Source organism: Phoenix dactylifera, chromosome 14 (assembly GCF_009389715.1).
Source record: "Phoenix dactylifera cultivar Barhee BC4 chromosome 14, palm_55x_up_171113_PBpolish2nd_filt_p, whole genome shotgun sequence".
In the NCBI taxonomy this organism is placed as follows: domain Eukaryota; kingdom Viridiplantae; phylum Streptophyta; class Magnoliopsida; order Arecales; family Arecaceae; genus Phoenix; species Phoenix dactylifera.
The window spans coordinates 22541372-22547700 of record NC_052405.1 but is presented as its reverse complement, the minus strand read 5'-3'; the positions used below and the strand labels follow the sequence as shown (position 1 = coordinate 22547700).

Genomic DNA, 6329 nt, shown 5'->3' with positions numbered 1-6329 from the left:
AGATAACATAAGGTTTCCTTTCCTTTCTTTGCCCTAGAACTACCCCAACTGCATATTCACTAGCATCACACATAATTTCAAAAGGAAGCGACCAGTCTGGTGGTTGCATGATGGGAGCAGAGGTCAGCAAGCTTTTGAGTTTATCAAAAGCTTTTTGACATTCTTCAGACCACACAAATTGGGTTTCCTTTTGAAGGAGATTACATAAGGGTTTAGATATTGAGCTAAAATCTTTAATGAATCTCCTATAAAATCCTGCATGACCCAAAAATGAGCGTATATCTTTGATAGTTTTTGGGTTGGGTAAGTTAGCAATTAAGTCAATTTTAGCCTTGTCTACTTCAATTCCTTCAGATGAAATGACATGCCCGAGAACAATTCCCCTAGTTACCATGAAATGGCACTTTTCCCAGTTTAAGATTAGATTCTTCTCCTCACACCGAATTAAGACTAGTCTTAAATGGTCCACACAGTTTTCAAAAGAGGAGCCAAAAACCGAAAAATCATCCATGAAAACTTCCAAAAAGCGCTCAACCATGTCGGAGAAAATACTGAGCATGCATCTTTGGAAGGTTGCAGGAGCATTACATAATCCAAAAGGCATTCTCTTGTAAGCAAATGTGCCAAAAGGACATGTAAAAGTGGTCTTTTCCTGATCTTCAGGATCAATTGCAATTTGGTTGTAACCTGAATAGCCATCTAGGAAGCAATAATATTTATGACCTGCTAACCTTTCTAAAATTTGATCAATAAAAGGTAGAGAAAAATGATCCTTCCTAGTGACAGAATTAAGTTTTCTATAGTCAATGCGTACACGCCAACTAGTGGGGACCCTAGTTGGAACTAATTCATTGTTGGCATTTTTGACTACAGTAACACCAGATTTTTTCGGGACCACTTGGGTTGGACTTACCCATTTACTATCTGAAATTGGGTAGATCATACCCGCATCCAGAAGTTTCAGAACTTCTGCCCTAACCACATCCTTCATGTTTGGGTTTAATCGACGTTGAGGTTGACGAGAAGGTTTGGCATCAGCTTCTAAGTGGATTCTATGAGTGCAAATTGAGGGACTAATTCCCTTGATATCAGCAATTGTCCACCCTATTGCTCCCTTATGCTCTTTGAGAATTTCCAATAACTTTAGTTCTTGACTTTGTTCGAGTTGGGATGATATGATCACAGGAAAAGTCTCTTCTTGACCAAGGTATGCGTACTTGAGCTCAGATGGCAAAGGTTTTAGCTCAAGTTTAGGTGCTTGAACACTAGATGGTAGAGGACTATTGTTGCGTGTGGGCAATTCTTCAAAACGAGATTTCCACCAATCTGTATCCAACAAAGGAGCTGAATCTAATATAGCACTGATTTCTCTAAAGTTTTGGTTGATATCTGTATTTCCGAAATGAGTTAGGCATGTTTCTAAAGGATCAGAAGAAAGAGATGGGACAAGAGCATCTTCTACAATGGGATCGATCAGATTAACTCCATGAATTTCATCATTTTCGTTATCATTATCGGGTTGTTTACAAATGTTAAATATATTAAAATCTATAGTCATATTCCCGAATGACATTTTCATTATTCCATTTCGACAGTTAATCAAAGCATTGGAAGTAGCTAGAAATGGGCGGCCTAGAATGACAGGTATTAGAGTGGTACAATTCATGACAGGCTGGGTATCTAATACTATGAAGTCGACTGGAAAATAGAATTTATCAACTTGGACAAGTACATCCTCGACTATTCCTCTTGGTATCTTTATAGATCGATCAGCAAGTTGGAGAGTAACCTTGGTGGGTTTTAGTTCACCAAGTCCTAATTGTTCATAAACTGAATAGGGCAGTAAGTTAACACTAGCACCTAAATCCAGAAGGGCTCGTTGTATCCTGAAATTTCCTATGATGCAAGATATGGTAGGACAACCAGGATCTTTATATTTAGGTGGGGTGTTATGTTTGAGAATAGCACTCACCTGTTCAGTTAGAAAAGCTTTCTTTTGTACGTAAAGTTTTCGCTTTATGGTACAAAGATCTTTTAAAAATTTGGCATAAGATGGAATCTGCTTAATGGCATCTAATAGAGGAATGTTAAATATCCAAAATTTCTTGATCAGGTACTCCTTTTTTAGCTGCAAGCAAACGCTGAGGGAATGGAGCATCTATTTTATGATGAGGTATTGGATCATCTTGTTCAGTATTATTTTCATCTCTTTTCTCAATGGATTTTTCAAGTCTGTCATCCTTCGTTGGAATTTCTTTGTTAATTATTTTTCCGCTCCAAAGGGTTGTGACAGACTTAACTTGCTCAAATTTAGGTTGGGATGAACTTGCTTCATGGACCTCATGTTGACCCTTTGGGTTAGATTGAGGTTGGGCTGGAAATGTCCCTCTTTCCCTAACATTAAGTTGAGCCTCAATTCTACCTACAGAATTTTTAAGTTCTTGGAGTGATTGCATTGTATTCTGATTTATTTGAGTCTACCCTTGCATGAAGGTTTGCAAAGTATCTTCAAGGGATCTCTTATGGGGTGGCACATAGGGTATTGAATTCCCTTGAGATTCATTGGCAGTGGGTCCATGTCTCCAACTAAAATTCGGATGGTTTCGCCAGTTAGGATTATATGTTTCAGGAAATGGTCTCTTATAAGCATTTGTGAAATTTGCTTGATCATGCAACACTTCTTGGAAGGCGGGGATTGTAGGACAATCCTTGGTTAAGTGTGCATTACTCTCACAGATTTCACAAATACTTTCATCTATAGTAGGTGCCTTTCCTGTATTGGCTCTGCTTAATTCAATGGCTTCAACCTTCCTAGTTAGATTAGCAATCTTTAAATTTACATCATTTTCTTCTATAACATGATACATTCCTCCTTTAGTATTAGTCGGTATTTTAGGTTTCTCGTTCTTATCTATTGTATCCCAAGCCTGTGCATTTTCTGCCAACAGATCAAAATAGTCCCAGGCTTCCTCTGGTTCCTTATTCATAAATTCACCATTACACATCATTTCCACGAATTGTCTCATATTGGAGGACAAACCATCATAAAAGAAACTAATGACCCTCCAAATTTCATATCCATGATGTGGGCAAGCAAGCAGAAGGTCCTTAAATCTTTTCCAACACTGAAAAAATGTTTCTCCATCTTTTTGTGCGAAGTTCATGATATTTCTTCTAAGTGTATTTGTTTATGTGTTGGGAAGAATTTCTTTAAAAATTCTCTTGTCATTTCTTGCCAGGTAGCTATGGTCCTAGGTCTTAAAGAATGTAACCATGACTTAGCTTTTTCCTTTAAAGAAAAAGGAAATAACTTAAGCTTCACTACCTCTTCATTGATATTATTAAATTGAAGTGTTGAACACACTTCATCAAATTCTTTTAGGTGCAAGTAGGGACTTTCGGAGTCAAGTCCATGAAACTTTGGGAGTAATTGGATTATTCCTGGTTTCATGTCAAAGGCTCCCGCAGCAGTAGGAATAACCATACAGGATGGGGTACTGATCTTAGTGGGTTGTAGATAATCACGAAGCGTTCTAATAGGTAAGTCATCTTGAAATTCATTATCTCCCTGATTACTACCATTATCTTCCATTTGAATATTTGAACTTTTATCCCTTGATTCAACTCGAAATAATCTTTTCGTTTTATCCCTTTTCCACAACCGCATATACTGACCAATTAACCAGTCGACTTTTTTTATAATTATTATTATTATTAATTAATTATTTATTTATTTTGTATATATATATATATTTTTTTAGAGTTTTGGATGAGTATGAATATTACCTAAAGCTATGAATATTGACACCCTGCTACTAAAATTATTCACAATCAAACAGTATCAAAGCATAGCACCCTTATTTCTAATGTTTTCCTAAAAATTTCTAGACAGCTCCTAACTGGTTTGAAGAGTACACTTAAGCCTCCAATCCGGTCTAATAACCTAGTCGACCAGGTAAGCTCCCAGGTAAGTGGAGGGGTCACGATGCGTATAGCAAAGGTCCCACTTAAAACCCACTTTCCTCGAACAGAAACTGTCTCCCTTCAATCACTTAGAGGGACAAAGCTTGCCTAGACATCGACCAGGGTCATAGAGTGAAATTGGTGCAACTTTCAGTGGTCTTCGTCCTATTGAGCTCGAATATCCTTAGGGGCCAACGTCTAGTTGATTTTAATTAGGCTTAGGATATTGATGCACTGGGATGATTTTTGGGCTAAGGACGAGTGATGAAATTCCGACCTTATCTTGTTAATGGGTTCAGCCCTTAGATTATTTTATGCAAATGCTTTATACTATATGCAACAATCAAGAAGATTTTTAACATTTTATGTCATGACATTAAATTGCATTTGAATAGTTGATCAAGCAAACTAGCTAAAAAAATTTTTTCTTCTTTTTATTTATTTATTATTTTTAATATTTTATTATTTTAATTAATAATAATTTTTTTTAAATTTTTTTTTTAAAAAAAAAGAGAGTAAAATTATAATCTAGGAAAAATAGGACTAGTATGAGCAAAACAGAAAAATTAATTTAAATACTCACGGCCGGAGTTCGTTCACTCTGGGAATCCAAAAATGTGATCTTAATCTTCCTCGTTACTAGTCCCGCTTTGTGTCACCCTTGAATCTGAAAAGATTTGAAATTTCAGCTGTGTTAAAATAAAGAAAAATTGAAGAACTAAAAATAAAGAATTGAAATTTTCAGCCTTGTTCTCGTTCGCACGTTGCAAATCCCGGCAACGGCGCCAAAAACTTGCTCGATTTTAATCTTGTTCTTTTTAAAAGAGAAATTAAAAGTAGGATACCCCAAGTATAGGGTGTAGCAAAGTAATATTCTCGGTGAGTCCGAGATCGAATCCACAGAGATTTGACAGTGAACAAAAACTAAAGGCTAAATAATATTCAGATTAACAAAAAAAAAAATATAACTAAGGCATTAGGATTTAGCCTAGCACTTAATCATGCATTTCTTAAAATCATCTATTAATCAGAATAAAATAGATTTAGTTTTATGAGCAGCATTACAGTAATTCTATTTTAAACTACATGGATTTCTAAGCATCTGTTATACCCGGGGGAAATAACAAATCAAAGAAAATATATAAGTTTGAAATAATTTCTATCAATCTACTGCACCATAAATCAAATCAAAAACATTAAAATCCAATTGATGATTAAGGAAATACATGAAAGAAAATGCTAGGCTTTTCCCTAGCCTTAGCTATATTAGATTTAGCTATCCATATAAGATGCAAGCATTTTTGTAAAAAGGGATTAGTATAGAACAATAAAATAAAGCATAAATCCCCTTTTTTTTTTCTTTTCTTTGGTTCAGAAAACAGGGCACTCTGTTTTCTCTCCCAGCTCCCTTCTTGCCTTCACCCGATGATGCCTTCTCCCTTCCGTGGCCTAGCTGGATGGATCCGTGCGGCTGCTGGCTTCCGAATTCCTCCTCCTTCTTTCCTCCTCCGTCGCGGCTGCTGGCTTCCTCCTCTTCCATCGGCCTGTCTCCCCTCCTCTTCCGTCACGGCTGCTGGCCTCCTCCTCCTTCGCACGCTCGGCTGAGTAGATGGATCGGAAGAGGAGGTGCAGATGGCTGGCTTCCTGGTCGCCTCTCCCTCTTGTTCCGTGTCCTCCTCTCCTCCTTCTTTCCTCCTCTTCCGTCGGCTTGTGTAGGAATGAATCCCTTCCTTCCTCCCCCGGATCGCTCAGACTTGGATGGATCCGGCCGGCTGGTAAGATCCTCTCTTTTCTTCCCCCCTCCCGTCGGCTGGTTCTATCTCCACCAGATGGCCTTTGCTCCTCTCTCTTGAGTTCCTTTTATAGACACCTTCAGCAGTGTGGCTGGGAAGACCGAAGGATGCGTTGTGGACGCTTAGGAACTGGGAGCGGAAGAGACATGGCTTGGGACTCCTCGGCTGGAACGTTGCAGAATTTGAGCAACTGTAGACATTGATGTTAGATTTGAATGCAAGGCTTCGTGGCTTGGAAATGATCCGTGGTTGCTTGAGATACGGGATGAAGGAAGTCGAATCGCTAAGGATTTGTCTGCTGGAACGCGTGGATGAGCTGGGAGGAAACAGGGGAAACGTCTTGGTTTCATGCTGCCATGGACGTTCACGGATGCCGTGCTCGAGCGGATGGGGGGATTGCTGAAGTGGAATGCAAACGGTTTGGCTTCTTTCCTTTGCTGCCGTTGATTGTTTTGAGTATAGATGAATGATGGGAAGAAAGGAATGCAGCTGAATATTCTTGAAACAGGGGAATCCGAAACCATGAATGAGATGTGGCTTGAATTGAAGAGCCGGTTTGGCTTAGGTCCCTTG

The 6329-nt window shown here is 38.5% G+C and overlaps 1 non-coding gene across 1 annotated transcript; it reads left to right on the top strand.

Moving 5' to 3' along the window:
• The first annotated feature begins 3075 nt into the window (after positions 1–3075).
• On the top strand, positions 3076–3182 carry LOC120113216. Its single transcript, XR_005515017.1, has one exon. It is a non-coding gene; the product is annotated as a small nucleolar RNA R71 (small nucleolar RNA).
• Positions 3183–6329: the final 3147 nt, after the last annotated feature.